At 41.2% G+C, this 26787-nt stretch overlaps 2 pseudogenes; both read left to right on the top strand.

Annotated features, from left to right (window-relative positions):
- Positions 1 to 20435, top strand: part of LOC102186292 — a 79259-nt pseudogene extending 58824 nt beyond the window's left edge.
- On the top strand, positions 25738 to 26547 carry LOC102186576 (annotated as a pseudogene).

Below are 26787 nucleotides of genomic sequence, written 5' to 3'. Positions count from 1 at the left end.
ATATGTAGGAGTGCAAACGCAGTGTCATTAGAAAATACTACGCTTATTTTTGTTTAATTCATGTTTTTAAGCTTGAAATAATCCATGCAAAATTTTTCTTCCCTAAATACAACAGAAAATGTCTATATTTTTCCTAGATAGACCACAAAATACTTATTTTGATAAGTTCTCCAGGTTTTGCATTTAAATTTTGATGAGGTAGTAAATATAGTCATGTGAAAACACAGAAGAAAATGTACAATTAAATTGTAAATATTCATGATCACTGATTTTTCTTCAACCATTAAATAGATGTATTCAATATGACTCCTCAAAAGCTTATGAAGATGTAGGCTCAACAAAGGAACATACACAGCAATCCCCAGATAGAATATTTGAGCAATAATTCCTGAGGGATGTTTCAGGCACCATTTCCATTCATTTATTTTGCCTAGATAACACCACTCTAATGGAAAAAAGTGAAGAGGAACTAAAGGGCCTCCTGATGAAGGTGAAAGAGAGTGAAATAGCTGGCTTAAAACTCAACATTCAAAAAACTAAGATCATGACATCTGGTCCCATCATTGCATGTCAAATGGATGGGGAAAAAATGGAAACAATGACAGATTTCATTTTACTGGATTCCAAAATCACTGCAGATGGTGACTGCAGCTATAAAATTAAAAGATGCTTATCCTTGGGAGAAAAGTTATAACCAACCTAGACAGCATATTAAAAAGCAGGAACATTACTTTGCCAAAAAAATGTGCATCTATTCATAGCTATGGTTTTTCTAGTAATCATGTTCAGATGTGAGTTGGACCATAAAGAAGGTTGAGTACCAAAGAATTGATGCTTTCTAACTGTGGTGTTGGAGAAGACTCTTGAGAGTCCCTTGGACAACAAGGAGATCTAATCAGTTAATCCTAAAGGAAATCAAACCTGAATATTCATTGGAAGGACTGATGCTGAAGCTGAAGCACCAAGACTTTGGCCACCTGACACAAAGAGCTGACTCTTTGGAAAAGACCCTGATGCTGGAAAAGATTGAGGGCAAGAGAAGAAGAGGGTGACAGAGGATGAGATGGTTGGAGGGCATCATGGACTCAATGGACGTGAGTTTGAGCAAACTCTGGGAGACAGTGAAGGATACGGAAGCCTGACGTCCTACAGTAATATCTGACCCCAGGTAAAGCTAATTCATTTACCTTTATATATTCAACAAACACACTTCAGGTTACCACCTCAGCCCTAGGAAGTTTCAAAGATACAGGAAATAAAGGAAGTCTTATATTAGTCCACCAGATAACTACCAGGTAGGTCAAAACAAACAATTACATTTTTTTTAATAAGTTTAATAGAACTCCTTCTGGTACTAGTAACTTATATGAAGAATGTGGGATATTATTTAATAGATCACTTTTGAGCAAGAAACTAACAAATGATGCCAGTGTAAAGTAAAATATCTTAAAGGTTTATACCAAAATTGAGCTGTGTCTTTTTACTCTTTATTAAGAATTCTGCCTGTTGGAAACTATACTTTGGATACCAAGACTGTGGCGTGTTTCCTTTAAATAAATATTAAAAGCTATTAAAAGGATAGATGCTTTATTGGATCTGATTATTCTATTTTATCAACAACTTGAAAATATGTATTTGTCCCTTGTGTATGAGGACAGAAATTTCTAAATATATTCTGAAATGGATTCGTAGATTCATAAAAGCCTGCATTAAAATCCAATGAATTCACTACTAAATTATGTAACTTATGTTACGTTTCATCAGTGTTCTCACATTTTAAATTGTTTTCAGCTTTCATAGAAACAGTTATATCTAAAAATAATTCACTTTCCAGAGTCTGTAGAATATCAGGGAGGCTTCATTTCTCTTTGTCGCAACAATCATTTCAAGGAATATTTGAACAACAGCATATATACCACCATAGATGAAAGGGTTGGATTCTGTTATGATAGTTGTGTCAATACTTTGTGAAATTAAGTACACTTTAAGGAAATGTATAGAATTTTACAACTTTATGGTTTTCATGTTTTGTTAAGTCTCCTTTGGATATTTTACTATATTACATCCTAAACAAGGAATTTTTTCCAGCGTGCATTCTAATACAAATAATTAGAAAGTAAAGACCACTCCATGGTAGAATTCTTTAAATAGACCTAGTCGCTCAGTAGTGTCAGACTCTTTGTGACCCCATGGACTGTAGCCCAGCAGGCTCCTCCATCCATGGGATTCTCCAGGCAAGAATACTGGAGTGGGTTGCCATGTCTTTCTCCAGAAATTATAGATACATATATAACCAGTGTGAAAGAACTCTGCATCCAATTTGCTGAATCCTGTGGACTTGAGACAGAAATGTGGTCATAATGCTGCATCTCAATAAAACACAGCCAGATAGCCTGAAGGACAACCTGCATCTGAAGGACATTTACCTTCCAGGGAAGAAGCATGCATCTCCTGAAGATTCCATTTCTGTTTTCACCAAAAGTATTTCATGGAGGGCTTGGGCCACTGCATACACAGCATTATAGGTGAAATAAGTGGACTGAGACAACCTCATCATATCAGCAATTTTATGCATAAACTCTAAAGAAGAACTGAGTGGACAGTCTCCAGTTTTTTCACAGTGTGATCCAATCAGTGAACATCCAAAAATTTGATGCCACACACTCCTGAAGTAAAAGTTTTCTGGGTATTGGGAAGGATTAACTATCTTGAGAAAGTGTTTAAAACCTGGGATTTCCCTCTTCTGGTGTGAAAAGGAGAGCCTTCCATAGAAAGAGTGCAGTACGTGGTATGCCTCATTCAAAAGAAAAATCTCCCCTCGCTACCATAATCCGTACACTGCTATTCTGTCCACAGAAATGAAGCATCATCATGTATTATATACACATTTGCAGATGAAATTATGGGTATGATCACTGAATGCATCTTTCTTAATATATACAATTCCCTAGTGCTAGGAAGCTTTTTAGTAAACATTCTTTACCATCTCTGCTTCCAGGTCCAAGACAAACTGCTCCTTTTTCCCATCTTCAGACAAAACCAAAGCCAGCCATGTCCAGTTAAAATGCAGCAACAGCCTAATAATACCATGGACAAGATAGCTATCCTCCCTGGCCAGCTGATAAAGAGATGTAACTGGTCTTTCTCACTCAGTGAAGAATCAAAAGGACAATATGCCACCTGAGTAAGAAAAGAAAAATATGATTCTGAGTTTCGTGGGCTTGGGGCTATCTTTCTTGGGCAGACAGTGAGCTGATTCTCTCTGTGATGGGGAGAAAAGAGAGAGATCTCAGTGGACATTTCACAGTTTTCATTTCATTCTGGGCACACAGACTGTTTTCTAGACTCCTCACTTTTAGAAAGGACACGTGGTTGCTTCAGACAATTTTTAATCACTAGGTTACAAAAAATAAAAGACAATGTGAAGATCTCTATGCAATTTTAATCTCCTTTGATGGTATTTGAAGAAAGCATGATTTTCAGATCGTGTACCCAAGAAGACAGCAGTGTCTCCATCAACCTTGCTCTGTGTGGCTTGTGAAGAAGAAATTCCTTCTACCTAGCAATCAGGGTTTCATTTAAATGCTGAGAATAAATAAATCTTGTCTCATTAAAGTCTTCATGATGGATTCAGTGTATTACCACAGCATTACCTGATATTCTGGAGATTACAATGCCTTATCCTCTCAGATTTTCTTGAAAAAAAATTCCAGGATAGAAATCTCCTATATTACGCTGTTGTGTTCGTAAGTAATGTCTCTTGCTGGCCGCTGGTCAGATTGGTCCTTGGAAAGAGATCTGAGATGGAGAGACCCAAGTAGAAAATTTATGGCAGCATCTTCCATTATGCCAGTGGGATGTAGCAAGGCAGAAATGGGGAGAGAAAACTGACCTTCTGAACTGTGTGTGGTTCAGAACAGCTGAACAACAGAATGGTTACAACTGACTGTCAGTCCTCTGGAGCTGGGATGATTCTTCAGTATTGTCAAAACTGAGAGGAGGGAACCAGGCTTCATATCACTATGTCTCCAAGACACCTGTGAGCTTCCTGTCCTTGGGTGAGGGAGTTCCCTGTGCTTGAGGCATTTCCTATGATGTAAAGAGCTGTGAGCCATCATCACTCAATGCCCCCTTAACTGTGAGATTCGTGCCTTGACCCTGAGCAGGTACTTGGGTTTCAAAGTGCTGACTGCTCATACCTGTCCTACTTCCCAACCAAAGGAACAATCTCACAATCTGAGGAAGTCTCTGGAATGTGCTTACAATTCTGAGCCATGCATACACACAGCTTCCACCTTGTCTTTTGATGGGATGAGAGGGAAAGGCATAGGGGAAGAGCAGAGTGTCTCTCACCAAAAATCAGACTCTCTCACCTGTGGGATTTTGTACAGCTCCAGAAGGGGTTCAGTCTCGGCTGAAAATGCTGACGCGGTCCCTGTAACTATGGCCAGAGATTTCCTCTGTCTCTGGCAGTTGTAGTTAGGGACAGTCTGATTCCCTCCAGAGAGCCAAAGCAGGGCATTTTCCAGAGTGCTGTGATCACTTTCAAAGGCACTGTAGAGATTATAACCCAAGGTCAGGTTGGAGAGAAAGTGAGGCTTCTTGTTGATCTCCTCAATGGCAAAGAGAAAAACCAGAACATATTGATAATTCTTGAGGGACCACCTAAACAGAGGGGACAGCATCAGACAGAATGGTCATATAACACAGGGCTATATCCTAAGCCGGCCAAGGGCAGAGAAGGGCTTTAAACTCAGGGTTTATATTCAGAGGCTTTCCTGTCTTGTCATATGGAGATGGTGTGAAGAAGCTTCTGAGAGCTCTGAACATGTAAATAATATTATGAAAAATGAGCAAAAGACCAGCACCCCAGTAGAAGTACCATTACAAGCAAAGAGTGCGAACAAGCACTCTTTGACAAACCCATACAAGGAATAAAAATACAGACAACGCTATCTAGACTCTAATTAGCCAAGAAATGCACATTAAAACGAGGGTCACCTATTTCCTACCTTGAAGTGATGCAAAAAGTATCTCTAGCTCAACAAGAAAAAGGAACCTCTGCCCTCTGCTGGCTTCATTGTGAAGTGCTAGTTTCCCAGCTGTGACTACTGTCCACATAGAGCACAGGCTGTCTGAACGCACATGTGTCTTGATCCAACAATACACAATTGCCAAAATCAGAGAAATGCTCCAAGCTTGTTAAGAAAAATTAATGATCATTTATTTAATGTTACATTAAATTAATGCCAAAGGCTAAATAATATCCCATATCTATATAAAATGACATTTCTAGACAGCAAATCACAATGTAAATGTATATTTCCTTGTATTAAATTATGTCCATGATAAATTTCTATGTATGAGAAGTGGTTCACAAGAGAAGTTGATAGTGTATACCCAAGCGGCACATCAGAGAGTTTAGAATAACATTCCTGAGCTTCTCAGTTAAATGATGCCTGCTGCTCCTCTGCCTAGAATGGAGATGTCCATTTATTTCTCTGGCTGAAGGACAGGAGGGAGGGGACAAAGTTTAGCCTCCAATCTTGGGACATCACTGAAGACTCACCTCTCCCCTGTGCTAGCCACCTAGACAAAACAGGTTCTGACTTTTCCTGCACAGTGCCTGAGACAGAGAGTTTCCTCCAGTCCCGATAGTCACTTCCTGCCATCCTAACGCCAACAGAGGTCAAAGAATCAGCAGCTTCAGCAAACTAGGAAATGTACACACCAGAAATAATTTCCAGCAAACATTCCATTTCATATTTTGGTAAAATACGCAGAAGCAAACCATGGGGAGAAAAAAACATGAAATGAGAAAGCTGAACAGGACAAAGATTGTCAAAAGTCCTCACACAGAAGAGTGAAAACAAAATTAAAGTTCTGCCCTCAAATTAGCAGCTCTCCAGTGGCAGAGCAGCTGCCAATGGCACTAGTGTTTTAAAAAATTCTTTTTTTAAAAAATTTTACTCTTATAAAAACCTTTTTATTTTTTTCTAACAATATTATATTGGTTTTGCCACACATCAACAGGAATCCACCACGGGTGTACAAATGTTCCCAATCCCAAACCCCCCTCCCACCTCCCCCCACCACAACATCCCTCCAGGTCTAAATACAACTAGTAAAATAACAAGGCGCACACATTCTAAACACGTCTTCTGCTCTGAGAACATGGGCATGTTGATAAATGTTGCAAAACCGTTAGAAATTCTATGACCCAACAAAGCATGAACAGAACACAGACTGTTTGATGCAAACCCCTAGTTAAGCACTGCTATGCTAACTCAAGGACATGCATGCCACACAGTTTGATAAAGTCCACATTTGGGGGCAAAATTCATCACTTTTCCCAGAGAAATTAATGATAAGGATAAAAATTAAGAGTTTCACTGTCTTCTGACACAGTATCTACTTTTCTATCTTTTGCTTCCATAATTAGGCTGAACTCCCCAAATTTGATGAGAGCAAATTAATAGTTTTAATATTTGGTGGGACTTCTTTTTTAAGGGTGGAGAATACATGTCCCTTAGAGTCTTTCCATGGGGGCACATTTCAGCACTATCTTTGTCAGCAGTGAACATTCAGGCTGAGCCACTTAGTCCTAAGAGTGGCCTTTGGCCAGGGGATCAGTGTCTCAAAGGGATTGTCTTTCTCAGTCAAGGACCTTGGCAGCAGGAGGGGCTGGGTTTCAACAGGCTCATTAACTCTAAGATCCTCTGGAGCAGAGCTTATGTATCATGCTGGTGGATACAACAGGAAAGATGCAATTATCGCCTCTGTCTCGGAGGGAAAAAGGTAAATATTAGAGGGACAAAGAAGGGATAGAATATTCAGAATCCATCGGTCTAAATGAGGTGGATGAAACTGGAGCCTATTATACAGAGTGAAATAAGTCAGAAAGAAAAACACCAATACAGTATATTAACACATATATAGGGAATTTAGAAAGATGGTAACGATAACCCAATATGCGAGAGAGCAAAAGAGACACAGATATAAAGAACAGACTTTTGGACTCTGTGTGAGAAGGCAAAGGTGGGATGATTTGAGAGAATAACAATGAAACATGTATATTACCATATGCGAGAGAGATGACCAGTCCAAGTTCAATGCATGAAACAGGGCACTCAAAGGGGGTGCACTGGGACAACCCAGAGGGATGGGATGGGGAGGGATGTGGGAGGTGGGATCAGGATGGGGGACACATGTACACCGTGGCTGATTCGTGTCAATGTATGGCAAAAGCCACCACAATATCGTAAAGTAATTAGCCTCCAATTAAAATAAATAATTTAAAAGAACAAGAATCCATTGATCTACATTTCTGCCTGTTCGGTGTACACCTCAGATCATTTTCAGGGAAATAAAGCACACTCGTGGAAATATAAACAAGAACTTACTCATAAGATATCAGTTGCTTTGGCCTTCTCAGGAAGGAGAGCCAAAGTACATCTGCTTGTAGTTTTATGGAATGGAGGGGGAAAACCCCACCTACCACCAGAGCCCCATGTCTATACACATTGGGATTCAGGCAATCCACATAACGATCAAAATCCTGCTCACATGCAGTGTAGAAAGGCTGAAAGATCAAGAAAAGATAAATCAGAGAGAATGACATGGCAGGGGCTGCCCAACAGAGGGACCAGGTCCTGCATCCAAGCTGAGCTCAGGATAAGACGCGTCAGCATCTGACCCCTGCTCTGCTCTCAGGGCGGAAAATGTCCCCTCGTGTACAGCATGGCATATGCCCGCTACCGCTCTGTCTCAGCCTGTGGAAGCCCTGCAGGGCATGTGCCAGGCTGGTGTGCCAGACGAGGGCACAGTTACAGCCAGAAGGTTGGTGTGTATGAGGGAGTCACAGTGCTGAGACCTCACTCTCAGTGTCTCTGTGACAGGAGCAGCCTGGCTTCCCCTCCTTTCCACCGCTTCAGATCAGTCCCCTGGGGGACCTCGGGGAGGCTCTTATCCGGGGCTCTGCACCTGTTCCCCTCCATCCTGGTGAAAACCAATGAGGAAAGACGTTTTTCCCCTTGCTTCTTTGATTTCACAACAGTTAGTCAAACTTCAGGGCTTGGGGGCAGAAGGGGAGGTATAGGGGAGAAAAACCTATCCTGGCATTGAGAAATCTGTCACCCCGTGTCCATGATTGATGTCCCCGCCCAGAGCTCATGGTTGTTGTGTCACCACTGCTCTGATAGACCTGGCAGGGTTCAGATAAGCTGGTTTCAAATCAACTTAGGACGCTTCACCATAACGTCAAATGATGCTTTAGCACTTAGGTTAAAAAAAAAAAAAAATCAGTTACTGATAATGGCATATGTAATCAAGATGTCAGTGTTTGAACTCAAAAAGTTATTTTAAATCTATCTTAGCAAGAACCTAGCTTTATGTCTTAAAGAATTAGGAAAAGTAGGGAAAACTAGGCCTTCCATGTAGTGCTGTGTTAAAGTATCTGCCAATGCAGGACACGCAAGAATCATGGGTCAGGAAGACCCCCTGGAGTAGGAAACGGCAACCCCCTCCAGTATTCTTGCTTGGAAAATGCCATAGACAGTGGAGCCTGGTGGGCTACAGTCCATGGGGTCCCAAAGAGTCAGACATGACTGAGCAACCGAGTGCGTGTGCACACACACACACAGGGAAAACCAAAATCTATCAAACAGATGAAATGCTAGAGATTAGAATAGCAATAAATAATTCAGGAGAGAAAACCAATATACAAAGCCATAAAAGTTGGTTCTTGGAAAAGATCGACAACGTTGACAAACCTTTAATCCCATTGACTGAGAAAGTATAGAGAAGACTCAAGCTATTAAAATAATAAATGAGGAAATCCCTGATGGTTTACTGGCTAGGATTCAGGGCTCTCACTGTGGTGACCCAAGTTAAATCCTGGCCTGCAAGCTGTGTGGCCTGATCAACAAATAAAATAAGAAATGAATGTGTGGGCATTACTCCTGAATAGACAGAGATATAAATAACTATATAAAAATACTATGTCCAGCTGCACACGGACAGATTAGATAACCCAGATAGTATGAATAATTCATGGAGATGCTCCCACCAAAACTGAATCATGAAGAAATAGAAAATCTAAATGGACTAGTAAGAAGATGGAATCAGCAACCCAAAAAGCCCAACAAAGATCAACCCTGGACCACATGAATTCAGTGTTGAATTCTACTAAACATAAAATATTAGTTGAAGATAATCATTTACAAATGCTTCCCAAAAATGAAGCCGAAGGAACACTTTCTAGCTCATTCCATGAGGACTGTAGTATCCTTTTACCAAAGGGAGACAAAGACATTACAAAAAGGAAACCTCGGGTGAATATCTTCATGAAGGCTAATAAAAATATCTTCAGCAGAATACTACCAAGCAGAAAGAGGAGGAATGCAAGGAAACTCTAATAAGGCTGTGAACAAGAGAAAGACATTAGCTTTTGCTGTTTCTAATTTTAGTCAAGGCTATGGTTTTTCCAGTGGTCATGTATGGATGTGAAGAAGACTGAGTGCCGAAGAATTGATGCTTTTGAACTGTGGTGCTGGAGAAGACTCTTGAGAGTCCCTTGGACTGCAAGGAGATCCAACCAGTCCATTCTGAAGAAGATCAACCCTGGGATTTCTTTGGAAGGAATGATGCTAAAGCTGAAACTACAGTACTTTGGCCACTTCATGCAAAGAGTTGACTCATTGGAAAAGACTTTGATGCTGGGAGGGATTGAGGGCAGGAGGAGAAGGGGACGACCGAGGATGAGATGGCTGGATGGCATCACGGACTCGATGGACATGAGTCTGAGTGAACTCCAGGAGATGGTGATGAACAAGGAGGCCTGGCGTGCTGCGATTCATGGGGTCGCAAAGAGTCGGACACAACTGAGCGACTGAAATGAACTGAACTGAACTGAACTGAACTGAATCAAATAGGACAGGAGTTCCTAGCCAGAGCAATAAGGCAAGAAAAAGAAATACAAAGGCATCCACATAGGGAAGGAAGAAATAAAGCTATCTCTGAACATGACATGAACTTGTATATAGAAATTCCTAAAGATTACACACACATAATAACATACCCACAGAAAATACACAAACACACACACATTCACTTTCAGAGACAATAATAAGTGAATTTGGCAAATCAGCATAAAAATCACTTGTGTTTCTGTACAGTAACAGCGAACAGTACAAAGAGGAATAAAATTCTTGGGAATAAACATAACCAATGAGGCAAAAGACCTGTACTCTGAAAATTACAAACCACTGCTAAAAAAATTGAAAGGAGACATGATTAATGAAAAGACGTTCCATGTCATGGACTGGAAGATTGATGCTGCTAAATAACGATACTAACCAAAGTGACCTACAGGTTCCGTTCAATCCTATCAAAATTCTGATGACCTTATTACAAAAAGTGAAACATGTATTTGACTTGGAAGAGTCAAGATCTCCATCTTGCACTGGATTTTACAAGGTGTTTCCAGAGAATAATGTTCAAACTGCCAGATGGAAATACGTTAGCTCCAATCTTTGGGTGGATTTGGGGTGCCTGTTTACTACTCATTTCAATATTTTAACTGGTCTGGCTGTGTGCATGCATGTCCACCCACCATCAATCTGGTGGCATCACCTTCTGCACCCTTCACACTGCTCATCTATTGCCTCATCTTTTAAAGCTCCCAAAAGGAAGCTTTGAAAGTTTCACACCCATAACAGAAACACTTCTCAAGTTAGTGGTAAGAACATAGCCATCCCAAGGGCCACAAGCTCTGGGTTCAGGTCCATCGGCTCCTTTAGGACACATTGGTAACATGAAAGAGGGTGTAAACTGGGCCTCATCTGAGATGATGGGTCTCAGGCCTGCAATGCGGGAGACCTGGGTTCAGCCCCTGGGTTGGGAAGATCCCCTGGAGAAGGGAATGGCTACCCACTCCAGTATTCTGGCCTGGAGAATTCCATGGACTGTATAGCCCATGGGGTCACAAGGAGTCAGACACTACTGAGCGACTTTCACTTTCCCGTTCATGGACCCAGAACCATGGGTCCAGAAGTCCAGAAGTCAACACTGGCAGGAAAATACAATATAAAATCCCTAGGAATAATCCCATCAAAGGAGGAGAAAAACCTGTAGTCAAAAAAGTATGACATTGATAAAGGAATTGAAGGAGACACAAAGAGATGGGAAGATATTTTGTGTTCATGGATTGGAAGAATTAATACAGTTGATTAAATTGTTAAGTATGTTAAAATGAACATCCTACTCAAGGCAATCTACAGATTCAAGGCAACCCCTATCCATAGAGTCACAGATGTAGAAAAGCAACTTATAATTCCCAAGTGGATGAAGAGGAGAGGGATACACTGGGAGATGGATTGACACAAACTACTGTCTATAAAATAGATAACTAATAAGAATGTACACTATAGCATAGGGGACTATTTAATGACATACACAGGAAAAGTATCTAAAAAAAGAGTGTACATATGTATGTGAATAACTGATTTGCTGTACAGCTGAAACTAAAAGTACACTGTAAGTTAGTAATACTCTGTAAAAAAATAATTTTAAAAAGGAACATATGAAGATAAATAAAATTATTCATTAAAAAACCAATGGCATTTCTCACAGAACTAGGATTAATAATTTTGAAAAGTTGAAAAAAAAAAAAGACACTGAATAGTCAAAAGAGTCTTGAGATAAAAGAAAAGAGCTGGAGGAATCACTGTCCTTGCATGACAGTTAGTCTTACTTGTCAACTCACCTGGGCTAAGGCTTGCCAGATGGGTGGCTAAGCACTGTTTCCAGGTGTACTCTTGAGGGTGTTTCTGGCAGAGACTAGCATTTGGTTCTGGTAGATGAAGTAAAGAATGCCCCCTCACCAACATGAGCACGTGTTTTCCAGTCTCCTGAAGGCCGGAATAGAACCCAAAGTGAAGGAAGGTCAATCCATCCTCACTTTCTGAGCTGGGGCATCCATCTCTTCCTGCCCTGGGACATCAGAACTTCTGGTTCTCAGGACTTCAGACTTGGACTCAATTATGCCACCAGCTCTTCTGCTTCTGCTTGGAGATGGCCGTCTCTGGGACTCCTCTGTCTTATAAACCTGTGAGTCAATTCCTACAATAAATTTTTAGATATGTGTGAAAAGTTATGGTGAAATGATCGTGTTTATGTCTGAAATGGATCAATCAATGTGACTAGAATTGCAAATGAATTTTATCAAAGAAAGGATTTAGACTCCTAAGCTGCTGTTGCTAGTTTATTGCTGTGTATCACTAAAAAGATGACATCTAGATTTGAAAAATGTATTGCATAAATTGGTCTGGATTTGGCACTGGATAATGACCTTCACCTTTCTGTCTTTGTAGACTACAATTTGAGAGACATTTTTCGAGGGACAGAGCAGGATAGAACATTCAAATTAGTTGAGACCTTCTCCATGTATGGTAGTCTTTAGCCTCCATTTTATTCAAATTTTTTAATTTTACAAAGAAAGCTCAAAACTGATGCCCAACTTTACAGAGGAAAACAGTGAGAACATGAAACAGGCCAAGCAGAAAACCAGCATCAGCTCTAGACACCCTGTGAGACTGACCAGCTGCCTATTCCAGGGGTCAGTGACTAGGATATACCTCGGGCTGACAGCGAGTTCAGGGGCAGCCAGTGGGAGGAGACCTTGGGGAACAAGAGACTGCAGGGACTCCAGGTGAAGGAGAACTTCTACGTCCTTTGGATTTTACAAATGCCTTAACAACAGTTGCACCACGTACCTCAGGTGAATCTCTGGACCAACCTAAGGGTGGGTGAGGGTCTGCATACCAACCTTCATAAAGCCCAAGCAGTGTCCATAGCAGTCATAGATGAGTACAGGAATGGGCCCGGGTCTCTCATGGCCCCCCTGCAGGAAGCAGGTTACCTTTGGAGATATCAAGAGTCAAATGCAGGTTGTGAGGAAAGCAGAGGAGAATCTGACTCTGGCCTTGATGGCAGCTGGGACTGTCAGGGAGGCAGAGAGAACGAGGAACCAAGAGAGACCCTAAGAAAAGAGTGGAAGGGCTACATTGGTGCTGAAGGAAAGGAGAGTGGGGTGGTCCCTGAGAAATTTGCATCTGGCACATTTCACCTTCACCACCCTCTCCTTGCAATGTCCTCTGATCTTCAAGCCTCATGGGAAACCTCAGTTTGTATTTCCCATGATTGGTCTTCATTTTTATACTAAGATCTACAGGCTAATTGAAACATAATGTCTACTTAATATTTTAATTTACATTTGTTTCTTCTCGTAGTTACACTCAAGGAAGAGATGATATCTATTCAAATGAGAATTATCTGTTAACGTAATATAAAATCTGATCCCACAAAGTGTTATTTTATTAAGATTGGCTTTGTATCTGATTTTAACAAAATCCAGCAATGTTTTTCTTCTCTGTTACTCAATTCAGACATAGATAATTCTTTATACTAAGTTAAGTACTTTAGTAATTCAAAAGTTGCCATTTCCAATATGTTGGAAATGCATGATTTAAGAGGATGAGGAAAATACATAACAAATATTGAAAATTGGCTAAATCATCATTTAGAAGTAATTTATATAACTTTTTCATCTCATTTGAATTAGTATTTTATTTTAAAGTTGCACTGTAAAAGTTAAGGAGTTACAAAGACAAGTGGGAAAACCATGTATAACTTCGATATTTTACCCAAATATAAACCTTTACACTAAGGGTCAGTTGGTGAAACCAAACAGACAAGGTACAACAAAGTGCGGTGAAAAGTTTGAGTACTACTGTTGCGCCCAAGTCGCGAAATCTCCCAGTGACCACCAGGGAGCCAATATCCAATGCAAAAGCAAGAGAGTTTTTATTACCAAGCTCGAGCTGGGGCTCCCACCGATACCGACGCAGCAGCTATAGGGAGGAGCCCCGAGTTCTGGGTTACATTGCTTATATAGGGTATTCTCACGTGAGAAATTTGAAAAATGGGAGTTTCTGGGTTGGGAGACATCTAATTGGTTACCTTCTGTGGAAGGGTTAGGTGTTGGTTTCTGATTGGTTCTTATTTTCCCGGGCTGGCCCCGGGTTCTGATTGGTTCCCATTACCTAGGTAGACTACATTAGGTCAGGAGATTTTGGTCTGGGGTCCGGTTGGCTCGAGGGTGGTGGGGTGAGGTCAGGGGATTTCCAAAGGCTCTTGGATTTTCAAAGGCTCTTTTCCTGGAACCTTACAAAATGGAGTTTCTCTGTTAACAAAATGGAGTCGCTTAGGTCCTTCACTACAATGACCTTTGTGGATCAGAGGAGCAGCTGAACTAATTAAGACATGCTTTGTTGTGGTTGTTTAGTTGCTAAGTCATGTCCAACTCTTCACGACCTCATGGACTGTAGTCTGCCATGCACTTCTGTTATTGGGGTTTCCCAGACAAGAATACTGGAGGAAGTTGCCACTCCCTTCTCCAGAGAATCTTTCTGACCGAGGGATCAAATTTGGGTTTGATCCACTTAGCAGGCAGATTCTTTATCCCTGAGCCACCTGGAAAGCGCCAAGGATGTGCTTACTGTATACTTAATTATGGAGGAAATGGCTAGATTTTTTTATCAACCATTTGTCCTCTGTGGTGCATTTCAAACAGATGCAGTAGCTGTTTTTCCAGACCAGAGTGTTTATGGGTTTGTTGATCTAAAATAAAGTCAGTAGTATTATTAATGGAAATCAAATGAATGCTCCCCTTCTGTCAAGGATGTGCAAACACATTACATGTATCTCATTTAATCCTAACACCTTTTAAACATTAAGCTCACTTTCTAGAAGCAAACAATGAGGCTCCAAAAAGTTAAGTCCTTATATAAGGTTGCACAACCACACTTTGGCGGAAGCAGACACAGATTTTCATTACCATTATCATTTTTAACAGTCAGTGAATGACTCATTTTTAAAGGTGTGGTTTTTTTTTTTTTGTCAGTTTGTGGATGTTCTACCATGAGAGGAAAGCAGAGAATAACCACCTGAAATGACACTGTATGAGGTCCTTGAGCTTTTCCTTCCAGAATATTTCCTGGGCACAGACATCCTATATCCTATGAGAACTTACCTTATGAGACTAGAGGTCTATTCAAGAACCTTAGAGATACCAAAGGAGTGTGTCATGCAAAGACGGGCACAATAAAGGACAGAAATGATATGGACCTAACAGAAGCAGAAGATATTAAGAAGAGGTGGCAAAAATACACAGAACTATACAAAAAAGATCTTAATGACCTAGATAACCACAATGATGTGATCACTCACCTAGAGCCAGACATCTTGGAGCATGAAGTCAAGTGGGCCTTAGGAAGCATCACTACGAACAAAGCTAGTGGAGGTGATGGAATTCCAGTTGAGCTATTTCAAATCCTAAAAGATGATGCTGTCAAAGTGCTGCACTCAATATGCCAGCAAATCTGGAAAACTCAGCAGTGGCCACAAGACTGGAAAAGGTCAGTTTTCATTCCAGTTCCAAAGAAAGGCAATGCCAAAGATTGCTCAAACTACCGCACAATTGCACTCATCTCAAACACTAGCAAAGTAATGCTCAAAATTCTCCAAGCTAGTTTTCAACAGTACATGAACCAAGAAGTTCCAGATGTTCAAGCTGAATTTAGAAAAGGCAGAGGAACCAGAGATCAAATTGCCAACATCCGCTGGACCATAGAAAAAGCAAGAGAATTTGAGAAAACCATCTATTTCTGCTTTATTGACTATGCCAAAGCCTTCGACTGTGTGGATCACAATAAACTGTGGGAAATTCTTAAAGAGATGGGAATACCAGACCACCTTACCTGCCTCCTGTAAAACCTATATGCAGGTCAAGAAGCAACTGTTAGAAACGGACATCAAACAACAGACTGGTTCAAAATTGGGTAAGGAGTACATCAGGGCTGTATATTGTCACCCTCCTTATTTAATTTCTATGCAGAGTACATCATGTAAAATGCCTGGCTGGATGAAGCACAAGCTAGTATCAAGATTGGCAGGAGAAATATCAATAATCTCAGATATGCAGATGACACCACTCTAATGGCAGAAAGGGAAGAGGGATTAAAGACGCTCTTGATGAAGGTGAAAGAGGAGATTGAAAAAGCTGGTTTAAAACTCAACATTCAAGAAAACTAAGTTCATGGTATCTGGTCCCATCACTTCATGGGAAATAGATGGGGAAACAATGCAAACAGTGAGAGACTTTTGGGGCTCCAAAGTCACTGCAGATGGTGACTGCAGCCATGAAATTAAAAGAGGCTTGTTCCTTGGAAGAAAAGCTATGACCAACTTAGACAGCATGTTAAAAAGCAGAGACATTACTTTGCCAACAACAGTCTATCCAGTGAAAGCTATGATTTTTCAAGTAGTCACATATGAATGTGAGAGTTGGACCATAAAAAAGGCTGAGCATTGAGAAACTGATGCTTTTGAACTGTGTTGGAGAGGACTCTTGAGAGTCCCTTGGTCCGCAAGGAGATCAAACCAGTCAGTCCTAAAGGAAATCAGTTCTGAATATTCACTGGAAGGACTGATGCTGAAGCTGGAATTCCAATCCTTTGGCCATCTAATGCAAAGAGCTGACTCACTAGAAAAGACACTAATGCTGGGAAAGATTGAAGGCAAGAGGAGAAGGGGACGACAGAGGACGAGATGGTTAGATGGCATCACCGACTCAATGGATACGAGTTTGAGCAAGCTCCAGGTGATGGTGAAGGACAGGGAATCCTGGTTTGCCTCAGTCCATGGTATCACAAAGAATCAGGCATAATGAGTAGCGACTGAACAACAAGTAGTATGCCTAATTATCACAGCATCAGAGTCTTCCATCTAGAAACTAGTCTCTTCTTTCTAACCAAGTATGAAAGGATGGTAGGAACGTCATCAGGCAACAAGTTCTCAAAGTCATTACTATATAGAAACCTGCATGTGAAAGATTTTGGATAAAATGCATAATAAAGTAGAGAGATTGTCATTGATTTATGAAATAAAACTGATTAGATAGCTTGGTGATATTTGGTGAGCATTTTAAAAAGAAGAAAGTTAACCATCTCTCTCTCTCTTTAGGTGCTAAGTCATGTCCCGACTCTTGCGACCCCATGGATGTAGCCTGCCAGACTCGTCTGTCCATGGGATTCTTCAGGCAAGAATACTGGAGTGGGTTGCCATTTCCTTCTCCAGGGGATCTTCCCGACCCAGGGATCAAACCCAGGTCTCCTGCCTTGCAGGCAGATTCTTTACCAACTGAGCTAGAGGGAAGCCCAAGTTAACCATAGACATGCTTAATTATATGTCTACATTGTATCAATAGTGGAGGGTGGGGGTACACAGTGATGACCTTCTATTAAAATCCTCATTACAAGGCCAGAAATACAGACATCCTCTTAAAGCTGCTCATTTTCTGCAAAATTATGACCATAATTCTCTCTTCCCTTCAGATCCCTCAATCTGTGTGCAGCCAGACCTGTGTTCCAGGATTCAGAAAAACTCCAGAGGAAGGAAAGCTCATCTGCTGCTTTATTTGTGTTTCATGCACAAGGAGAGAAATTTCCAATCAGACAGGTATAATATAAGTTTGCACTTTATGGCAACTTCCCCCCATGAATACTCTCAAAGAAGAAAACCAAGGGGATTGACATCAGGGCCAATATGTGCCATTGCTCTCAATTCATGCTTCCACTCATTCTTTCAACAGTTCCATGTTTTAAACACTATTGTTTCCCAATTATGTGTACTCTCAGGTCTGCCTGTGGTCTTCCTATCAGGCTCCACTGCAGCACTGTTTCCAGGGGAAAATCTCATTCTGAAGTCTTATCAGGGACCATGCTAAAGCCTGCCATAAAATATAACATAGATGATCAGCAAGGCAGCATGTGGGTGCCTTGAAAGCTTGAGACTTAATACTTTTCACACCCAGATGATAAGCACAGAGCACATACATGTAAATTAAAACAGAAATATTTTATTACCTTATGTACCAAGACCTGAATACTGTACAACTTATCAAGCGTGTGTAACTAACACCAGGACTCTACCCTTTGGAGTATTACAATATAAAAAAAGAAAAAGACATCATTCTAATTTAAATCACAGCCTACAGCCCCTAAATGTAGCTGTTGCTTGAAATGGAGATTTATAAACTTATGTACTGAAACAAAACGCGTTACTATAAAATATTAAGTGGAAGAGGATTACAGCACTTCAATTTTCGAAAACACTAAGTCTGTTATAATAATCTGAGTCCTTCCGTCAGTACTGGGTAATTCCAGTCACCTTAAGAGTAGCATTCATTGCATTTTGATCACTTGTCAAATAAATACTCAGGTATGAACAAGATATTTATAAAATAATTCTCTTGTTCATAGACTTACTGAAGGATTTGTAGCATCAAATAAGGGTTTAAAACAAGAGACATATGGAGGAGCACGGGACCGGAGATCTAGACTAAACAGACATGTGTCAGCGGGTGCCACACATGTCTCCGAAAGGACAGAGAGAGGGGCCAGGAGAGGTGTCGGCTCTATGAAGCAAGACCAGGTAGCTGGGGGAAAGAAATGCGAATGAGAATTACCTTGCTTGTGTAAGGGCTTTGTACAATTGCATCAGAGTCAGCCATAAAAAATAATAGGAACTTTTGGGGAGCAGTAGGCAGACTATTGCCTATTTGAATAAATATAACTGAAACAGAGCCATGTTCATTAATTTACATGTTTATGGCTGATCTTGTTTCATAACAGCAGAGGGGAATAAATGCCACAAAGACCACATAGCCCGTAACACTGAAGCTATTTACTACCTGCTATTTTAACAAAGAAAAAAAATTAAGCCTGATTTAGGGAGGTGTACCTGAGTGGAAATTTTTTAAAATTCATCAATAATTAAGATATCACCGTCACAAATATATAAGACACTAGAAATCCACTCAGACACCAAGTTATTTCTATTCAATCAAATTGTTTTCCAATTTCATATAGAAAAGTTGTACAAGACTGGTCATAGAAAAATGAAAAAGTAGAATGTGGAAACATTTGTTCTACCAGATATCAAGTTATATACAAAAAGCAGCCCATAGGAATCAGGGTAATGACAAAAGAGGATGTCCTGGAGGGCTAGGTGAATGTTCCTTCTCAGAATATGTATGAAGAAGGAAATCTTTGACTTCACCAGGAGAACTGCAGAAACCATTGCAGGACAAATCTTAGGATGAAGAAGACACTGGGACAGTAGAGAAAAAATTGGGGGAAAATCCATATCCTTGTTGGGATCCCTGAGCCAACATTGACCCACAATATGTTGAAGATCCAGACTGACTGTGGTTTGTCTTACCTGTAACTCAAAGCGTTCTTCCTAGGTTATGAATGTAGACGCTTAATCTTGTACCTGAGTATGACATCAGGGACAGTTTGTATCCACAATGAGAGGAAAGGTGACCATGTTAAAAAAAAAAAAAAGGCCAAATATGGAGAATTTCTGAAAATGAAATGCTGAGTCTTTGCTTTTCCCCCAGATGCAGAGAACTGTATCCAGTGCCCAGCTCAAGAGCATCCAAAATAGTGAGAGAAATCGCTGCGTCCCTAAGGCCTTGACCTTTCTGGGCTTTGATGATCCTTTGAGGGTGTCTCTGGCCTGCACAGCTCTCTGTTTATCTGCCGTCACAGCTGAGGTTTTGTGGGTTTTGTGAAGTACCAAGGCACCCCCATAGTCAAGGCAAATAACTGGACTCTCAGCTATGTCCTGCTCATCTCCCTCCTCCTGTGTTTCCTCTGCTCCTTACTCTTCATCGGTCATCCCAACAGAGTCATCTGCATCCTCCAATAAATCACATTTGGAGCTGGGTTCGCCATAGCTGTTGCCAGTGTTTTGGCCAAAACCCTGACTATGATCCTTGCATTCAAGGCCAGGAAACTGGGAAGAACCATGAGGTGGTTACTGGTAACAGGAGCTTCTAATGATGTCGTCCCCTTGTGCTCCCTGATCCAAGTGATTCTCTGTGGAGTCTGGCTGGGAGCCTCGCCCCCTTTCCTTGAGATGGACACTCATTCTAAGCCCAAGGAGCTCATAATCGCATGCAGCAAGGCTCAGTCACTGGCTTCCACTGTGTCCTGGGATAGTTGGGCTCCTTAGCCCTGGTAACCTTCTCCCTAGCTTTCCTGGCCAGGAACCTGCCTGACACCTTCAGTGAAACCAAGTTCCTGGCCTTCAGGATGCTGGTGTTCTGCAGTGTCTGGGTCACCTTCCTCCCTGTCTTGCACCAAGGGCAAGGTCATGGTGGCCGTGGAGATCCTCTCCATGTTGGCCTCCAGTGCCGGGCCCTAGGCCGCATCTTTGCCCCAGAGGGCTACATTATCCTCCTGAGACTCGAGAAGAACACTTTGAACGTTTTAAAGAATTTAAGTTCCCAGGGAAATAGACATTCTTAGGTTTTATCTCATGAGTCTCTATCTCATTTTTAGGATTTTGAAAAATAGAACATTTAAATACTATATATGATTTGTAATATCTGAGTGCATTATGTCAAATTTACTATTATATCATATGTTCATTCAGATATTTTAAAACAACCAATTTGCTTTACCTCTGTTTACCAGGTAACCTACCCTCTCTTTTTAAAAGTATCCGTATATAACTACACTCAGTCCTCAAGACTCATAGGCTTTCTGTTCTAGACTAATGGCACGCCTCAAAGCTTTTGCTATTGAATCCAACCATTTCTTCCATCATTAAATATGCAGTAAGCACAGCATCTATTTTTTCATCCTCTCCTCCATCTTAGTAACCGTATTTTATAACTAAGAACTTGTCAAAGCACTCTTTGTTGTATCTCCCCTGGGTATTTTGTTTGCTTGTTTGTTTGAGTCAATGGACAGTCAGTGTAAAGATCCGTACTGAGCTGAATATACAGGTCATACACAGTGTCTTTGTGCTTTCTTCTCACTCCTTTAGTGTTTCAAATTTTCAAGTTTATTTTTAGAATATATTTTGAATTAATGTAGATTAAATCTGTATTTTCCTAAAGTCGTTTAGTAAATCATTTTCTAACTTATTGAAATGCTAGTTTCATCGCATAGTAAGCTCCCTTGTTTACAAGGAAGTGTTCCTGCACCCTCTGCATTAGTCATTCAGTTGGTTGGTTGTTTTTTATTCTCTTTCCTTCAGTAACAACATTTACATAATGTCTCTGCATATCACCTTTTTCATATTTCTTATCATGGTTCTTCTTTTTTAAAAAAAGTTCTTATTTCTTCCTTAACAATGTCTATTTCATGTGAATTTGACAATCAACCTTTCCATTTTTTAAAAAGTATATTATAGTTCTAACTTTACTGAATTGAATCAAATAGTTTGAGTAAAAGTTACAGTATGGTAATTACTGATAAATTTAACATTTCCCTATTTAATCAAAGTTCTTATTTCATATTGCTTTATCATTTTTATTTTCTCTATGCATTTGTTTAAAGCCAATGATTGTTCTTTTGTTTTTCCTACCCTCTGTTTACTTTACTTTGCTCTTCTAATTTCTTGAACTGGAGATTTTAACGTGGATTTGAGACATTTCCTGTTTCACATTGTATTTATTTGGTTTTATAAATTTCCCTCTTGGCATTGCTTTGGCTATATCTCATAAATTTTGACATATTGTATTTTGATTTTTAATGATTTCAATGAAGATTTAAATTCCTTGACAGTTCCTATTTGAATCATGGGTCATTATATATGTGTGTTCTTTAACTTACAATTGTTTTGAGATTTATATCTTATTTTATTGACTGGAGATTGATTCCATTGTAGTCAGAGAACATTCTCTGTATGATTCAATTCTTTTAAATGTATTGAAGCTTGTTTTATGACCCAGAATATGGTCTATCTCAGTGAGTAACACATTGGTGCTTGATAAGAATGTATATTCTGCTGTTGTTGGGTTGATTGTCCTACAAATACCAATTGAGTGCAGTGTGAGTGTCAGCTGGATCCTGTTGATTGGTGCCATTGTTCTCCTATAAGCTTGTTGACTTTCAGACTAGTAGTATTGTTGGGGAGGGTGTTGGAATCCTAATCATAATTTTGGATTTCTCTATTTTTTTATTCACTGATATCAGTTTTATATGAATAACCCATGTCCAAGGTAAGAAAACCCAAGTAAGATGGTAGGTGTTGCAAGAGGGCATCAGAGGGCAGACACACTGAAACCATAATCACAGGAAACTAGTTAATCTAATCACATGGACCACAGCCTTGTCTAACTCAATGAAACTAAGCCATGCCCTGTGGGGCCACCCAAGATGGATGGGTCATGGTGGAGATGTCTGACAGAATGTGGTCCACTGGAGAAGGGAATGGCAAACCACTTCAGTATTCTTGCCTTGAGAACCCCATGAACAGTATGAAAAGGCAAAATGATAGGATACTGAAAGAGGAACTCCCCAGGTCGGTAGGTGCCCAATATGCTACTGGAGATCAGTGGAGAAATAACTCCAGAAAGAATGAAGGGATGGAGCCAAAGCAAAAACGATACCCAATTGTGCATGTGACTGGTGATAAAAGCAAAGTCTGATGCTGTAAAGAGCAATATTGCATAGGAACCTGGAATGTTAGGTCCATGAACCAAAGCAAATTGGAAGGGGTCAACAGGAGATGGCAAGAGTGAATGTTGACATTCTAGGAATCAGCAAACTAAAATGGACTGGAATGGGTGAATTTAACTCAGATGACCATTTTATCTACTACTGTGGGTAGGAATCCCTTAGAAGGAATGGAGTAGCCATCATGGTCAACAAAAGAGTCCAAAATGCAGTACTTGGAAGCAATCTCAAAAACGACAGAATGATCTCTGTTCGTTTCCAAGGCAAACCATTCAATATCACAGTAATCCAAGTCTATGCCCCAACCAGTAACACTGAAAAAGCTGAAGTTGAATGGTTCTATGAAGACCTACAAGACCTTTTAGAACTAACACCAAAAAAAAGATGTCCTTTTCATCATAGGGGACTGGAACGCAAAAGTAGGAACTCAAGAAACACCTGGGGTAACAGGCAAATTTGGCCTTGGAATATGGAATGAAGCAGGGCAAAGACTAACAGAGTTCTGCCAAGAGAACGCACAGGTCATAGCAATCACCCTCTTCCAACAACACAAGAGAAGTCTCTACACATGGACATCACCAGATGGTCAACACCAAAATCAGATTGATTATATTCTCTGCAGCCAAAGATGGAGAAGCTCTATACAGTCAGCAAAAACAAGACCGGGAGCTGACTGTGGCTCAGATCATGAACTCCTTATTACCAAATTCAGACTGAAATTGAAGAAAGTAGGGAAAACCACTAGACCATTCAGGTATGACCTAAATCAAATCCCTTATGATTATACAGTGGAAGTGAGAAATAGATTTAAGGGCCTAGATCTGATAGATAGAGTGCCTGATGAACTATGGGCGGAGGTTCATGACATTGTACAGGAGACAGGAACCAAGATCATCCCCATGGAAAAGAAATGCAAAAAAGCAAAATGGCTGTCTGGGGAGGCCTAACAAATAGCTGTGAAAAGAAGAGAAGCAAAAAGCAAAGGGGAAAAAGAAATATATAAGCATCTGAATGCAGAGTTCCAAAGAATAGCAAGGAGAAATAAGAAAGTCTTCCTCAGTGATCAATGCAAAGAAATAGAGGAAAAGAACAGAATGGGAAAGACTAGAGATCTCTTCAAGAAAATTAGAGACACCACGGGAACATTTCACGCAAAGATGGGCTCCATAAAGGACAGAAATGGCATGGACCTAACAAAAGCAGAAGATATTAAGAAGAGGTGGCAAGAATACACGGAAGAACTGTACAAAAAAGATCTTCATGACCAAGATAATGACGATGTGATCACTCACCTAGAACCAGGCATCCTGGAATGTGAAGTTAAGTGGGCCTTAGAAAGCATCACTACAAACAAAGCTAGTGGAGGTGATGGAATTCCAGTTGAGCTGTTTCAAATCCTGAAAGATGATGCTGTGAAAGTGCTGCACTCAATTTGCCAGCAAATTTGGAAAACTCAGCAGTGGCCACAGGACTGGAAAAGGTCAGTTTTCATTCCAATCTCAAAGAAAGGCAATGCCTAAGAATGCTCAAACTACCGCACAGTTGCACTCATCTCACACGCTAGTAAAGTAATGCTCAAAATTCTCCAAGCCAGGCTTAAACAATACGTGAATGGTGAACTTCCAGATGTTCAAGCTGGTTTTAGAAAAGGCAGAGGAACCAGAGATCAAATTGCCAACATCTGCTGGATCATCAAAAAAGCAAGAGAGTTCCAGAAAAACATCTATTCCTGCTTTGTTGACTATGCCAAAGCCTTTGACTGTGTGGATCACAATAAATTGTGGAAAATTCTGAAAGAGATGGGACTACCAGACCACCTGACCTGCCTCTTGAGAAACCTGTATGCAGGTCAGGAAGTAACAGTTAGAACTAGACATGGAATAACAGACTGGTTCCAAATAGGAAAAGGAATACATCAAGGCTGTATATTGTCACCCTGCTTATTTATCTTATATGCAGAGTACATCATGAGAAACGCTGGGCTGGAAGAATCACAAGCTGGAATCAAGATTGCCGGGAGAAATATCAATAACCTCAGATATGCAGATGACACCACCCTTATGGCAGAAAGTGAAGAGGAACTAGAAAGCCTGTTGATGAAAGTGAAAGAGGAGAGTGAAAAAGTTGGCTTAAAGCTCAACATTCAGAAAATGAAGAAGTGACTTTACAAGTCACTAGACACCTTAGCAACTTCGTGTATCTTCCTTTTCCAGAAAGAATGTAACCAGAAAGCAAGTTCAGGTGCTTCACACATTGTGAGGCCAAAAAATATCACAGCATCAGAGTTTGGAACAAAGAGAGTTTATTGCAGGTCCATGCAAGGAGGTGGGTGGCTCATGTGTTTAAAACTCCCAATGTTTGCGGATAAAGATTTAGGAACCTCTCCAATGCCTTTGATCTGAGAGAGGGTGTGTCCTCTTGATTGGGTTTTCCCCTGATTGGATTGTCCAATCTCTTTGCCTATAAAAGGAGAATCAGAGGCAGACATCTGTAGACTTCAGCAAGTCTGCATCTCAGGAGTGGTCAGAGGACAGCTCTTGGAACTGAGGGAACCTGCATAGACCAGATTTCCAAGCCAGCCTCTTCTGGTGAGTGTAGAAACCACAGGAGAGTGTTCATGTATATGCTTTTTTACTTTTGTGCAATCTCTTTACTTTACCAGGTAGTGGCCCTTAAAATAAATTATCTTATTAAAAGTTATTTCTTTGATGTTAGTATTAAGAAATATTCCACATTTCGTACAGTTTTGTGTATGAACCTTTCTTGGGATAATAAGCCAGATTTTTTTTTTTTTAATAAAATCACTCTGAAGTAGAAGCAGTATTTGCTCAGGCTGTTTGCATAGTTCTCTCTGGAAAATGTTTTACCCACAAAGTGCTTGGTTGGTTTGCTTTTCTTTCTTTTTAAAAATTCAGTTCTCTGCTCCATAAGTCATCAGCTTGGCCTTCCCCAACCTCTTCATCAGTTGCTATTAATGTTTTTCTCTCCCCTTACTTCTCTTCCTTCATATCTCCCTCTTTCTCTCTTCTGCCGCTGTGATGGCCTTATTGATTACTATAGTGCTTCATTGTACCGAACACTGGTAAGCCTTTTTTACTCCAACTCTTTCTCTCCAGATACTGAGGAGCACGACGGAGAGAAGATGGCACCTTCTCCCACCAGATGCAGAGAGAACTCTGATGAGCAGTCCAGGGATCGCTCTAGAGATAAATCCGGCCCCAAGGAGTCACGCGACAAGTACGGTGGCAGGGCTAGAACTCGAAGGTGGAGCGGCGCTTCCAGTGGCAGCAGCAGCTCCAGGTCTCCGTCCAGCGGTAGCACCAGCTCGGGCTCCAGCAGCGGCTCCAGCTCACCTTCAGCATCCAGCCGCTCAGGACGTTCCAGCACGTCCTGCAGCTCCAGCTCCAGCTCCAGCAGATCCCCCGGCTCTTTGAGGCCTTCTTGGCTTAGAAGAGGCAAGAGACAGCGGTCTCACTCCACACGACCCGAAAGAGATGAAAAGGAAGGGAGAAGGCCCAGCCCTTCCCCTAAACCCACCAAGCTGCACATCGCGAGACTCACCAGGAACGTGACCAAGGACCACATCCGGGAGATATTCTCCACCTTCGGGAAAGTCAGAGTGATTGACATGCCTGTAAAGAGGATGCACCCCGGTCTGTCTGATGCTTATGTGGAGTTCGAGACTCCAGACGGGGCTGAGAAGGCGCTGAAGTACATGGATGGAGGACAAATTGACGGCCAGGAGATCAGGGCCACCGCTGTGCCACCCCCCAGGCGACTCAGCCCTCACAGGAGAATGCAGTCACTGCCCCCCAGGTGGTGCGGGTCACCCTCACAGAGGAGAAGAAGGTCGCCTTCCCCTTGGCTCAGGTCCCAGAAGCGCTGGCGACCCCACTTCCCTCGCCGCCCCCTCCACCGGAGCCGCTTCAGCTCCAGGTCCTCCAGAAGCTGAAGGCAGCAACCGAGGCTTGTCCCAGGGCAGCAGAGTTCCCGCTGCAGTGGTGTGGGGACGTGCTTGTAAAGATGCCCTCCACAGTTCTGGCTAGAAAACTCTGGTTCTAGTTCCTGAGAATCTGTTTAACGACAACGCCAGCAGGGAGGAGCAGAGCCAGCCAGGTGGTGCAACCAGCCCAGCCTGGGAACTCGTTTTCCCATTCCACAGATGACCGAGGCCCGTTCCGGTGGCCTGGTG

Source organism: Capra hircus, chromosome 7 (genome assembly GCF_001704415.2).
Source record: "Capra hircus breed San Clemente chromosome 7, ASM170441v1, whole genome shotgun sequence".
Lineage (NCBI taxonomy): Eukaryota > Metazoa > Chordata > Mammalia > Artiodactyla > Bovidae > Capra > Capra hircus.
Note: the sequence above shows the minus strand (reverse complement) of the source record. Positions and strands in the feature narration are given on the sequence as shown.